Source organism: Pteropus alecto, unplaced genomic scaffold, assembly GCF_000325575.1.
Source record: "Pteropus alecto unplaced genomic scaffold, ASM32557v1 scaffold5, whole genome shotgun sequence".
Classification (NCBI taxonomy): domain Eukaryota; kingdom Metazoa; phylum Chordata; class Mammalia; order Chiroptera; family Pteropodidae; genus Pteropus; species Pteropus alecto.
The window spans coordinates 3,483,632-3,486,218 of NW_006441953.1; the positions used below are offsets into that span (position 1 = coordinate 3,483,632).

Genomic DNA, 2,587 nt, shown 5'->3' on the forward strand with positions numbered 1-2,587 from the left:
TCCAAATCGTTTGAACGATATTATGCCAGAATGTAAAAATAAAATAAAATAAAAATGAGTGGTGATGTGATGCTTGACCGATCTCAAAATCAATCTCAATGTCTCTCCCACCCCGCCCCAGTGTCTTCTCCCTCTGTCCTTCGCTACTCTTTCTCCCTCCATTTCCTTCCTTCCCTCCCTCCTTCTCTCGCTCTCTCGCGCTCTCACTTTCAATAACCTCCCCTTCTCTCTTTCTATAACACCCCCTTCCTCCCAACCTCTTTTACTATTCCATGTGGTAGTTCCAAGGATTAAATTTGATTTTTAACTTGCCCCATTCTTAATTCCAAACTTTACTTAAACAAAAACTACTTTTATAGCTACATTGATCTAATATACTAGTATGACTTCTTGACCCTTGAAAAAAATAGTTCGGTAATTGAAAGAAAAATCTTTTTATCGAAGGTCAAATATAAATAAAACTCATTCATAAATGCAGCTGTGAATTAACTTCTTCACTGCCGACTTAAAGAAAATGAGATATTCCTGGATACATTCTATTCCACTAGTGAAATGAAGTATGCTCTAGTAGAAATGCTTATGGAATAAGATATAAAAATGTGAATCTTTTATGATAATTTTGAGAAAAGATTATAGTGGCAAATGATTAACACCAGAAGTAGGAAAGAAAAAAAAATCGAATTATTTAAATTGGTGTCATAAAGCAAGGTTTTGTATTAAAATTAAAATTATATTCTAGAATAATGCAATAGTATAGTTTCAGTGAAGGAAGAAATTATCATAATGAGTTGTTTCTTTTATAACAAAATGCTGAAAAGACATTTTAAACAATTTCGTATTTGAATTTTCAAAAGATTGACCTTAACCATATCAAGCTTCTGCCAACTATGGAGGATTGATTATTGATAAGATGTTCAGAACTGTGGTGTACATCAATGAAGGTGCTGTTTCAAGAGTGGACAACTATAAAGAGGACAGATTATTTTGTGACTTATTGATTAATATGCATGTGTCGTCATTTTTTAAACATAGAATGTTATAAAATCTAACTGGTTATTGACCATTTATAGGCAAAATAACTGGTGGTTAATAATTACTGAAGTTCACTGATAATGATATTTTTATACTTTTGTTAATACCTTGTAAAAACAAGGAAAGAAATATTTCATTTGATTTTCTTTTTTACCTGAGCATCAAAGGAAACTTATCAGCAAAATGTAGGCAATTTGTAATGAGTTTTGAAAACACACTGGAAAGATGATACTTAAACATATTTTCAAAATATTTAAAATATCAGTCCAATGATAGAAGTTTTGGAATTTATAAACAATTTTTTAAATCAAATAAAGACAAGCTCTCTCATGCTAAATTTGCTTTCCTTTTCGGAATGCTTCAAGCTCACTTTCAAAATGAACCTTAAACAAATGAGAGAGAATAGGGTCTTAATTCCAAAGAATTTTATTTTCTAGCTTATAAAGGAAAAACTATAGAATATTTAGTCTTGATAAGTAATAATTAGAGCTACTATTAGTGACTCATCTGTGTCGGACACTATACTAAGTAATCTGCAGATAATTTATTCTGTCTTTGCAATAACCCTATAAGATAGTTATTATTTTCATTGGAAATAATAGGCCCATAGAAATTAAGTATTTCTATGGCAAATTGAGGATATTGAGACCCATAGAAATTAGATAACCTAGATTGGGTCACAAAGTTAGTATGTAACAGGACTGAAATGTGTACCAATTTTGTCTATCTCCAAAGCCTTATGCTTATACCCTTTACCCTAGTCTATCAATAATTAAGTAATCAATAAACCCTGTCTGCAAACTAGAACCTTACCTTTAATTGTGATTTTAGAACCCTCATTAATATGACCTTAATCAAACGTGTGGAACATATTGTAAACAACATACCTCCTAGCTTGCTATAACATCCATTGCCTATCCACTAGGGAATTGATTAGATCTTTAGCCAATGTAATAAAAGGAAACATTGCGTTTCTGGTCTACCTCATATCCTTTATTATTTTTAATATTAGTTTTGCCACTTGCTTATCTGCCACTACTCTCATAGTACTCTATGTCCCGTGTTGTCTTCCCCAGGATGATGTGTCAGCATTTTCATAACAATTGCTGAGGACACTTAGTCCTCTATTAACTCTCCTTCAGAATCCACAGTTCATCTACGGCCATGCCACCCTGAACACGCCCAATCTTGTCTGCTCCCGGAAGCTAAGCAGGGTTGGGCCTGGATAGTACTTAAATGGGAGACCACCTAGGAATACCAGGTGCTTTAGGCTTTAAAAAAAAATCCAAAAACCTACAAAATACTTAAAACTTAAGGTCTGTTCCCTCTGCAAAATGCCTCCTGTAGCTTCCAATACCTGGAAGTGGTTTGTGCCTCTCCTCTGATTTATATATTTTGTAATCTGAAGTAGGAGTCCTGGGGCTTCATCACTATCTTCATGGTGGAATAAAAAAACCCAACTGGAGTATCACCCGAAAAAGTGTCCCCTGCTCTGCAGAAATGTTGTGTTGTGCTGTCTTTAAAACACTTCTGCTTTCCATCATGATCATGATGA

The 2,587-nt window shown here is 33.7% G+C and overlaps 1 pseudogene; it reads left to right on the forward strand.

Moving 5' to 3' along the window:
• The first annotated feature begins 2,186 nt into the window (after nucleotides 1–2,186).
• Nucleotides 2,187–2,305, forward strand: LOC112485644 (annotated as a pseudogene).
• Nucleotides 2,306–2,587: the final 282 nt, after the last annotated feature.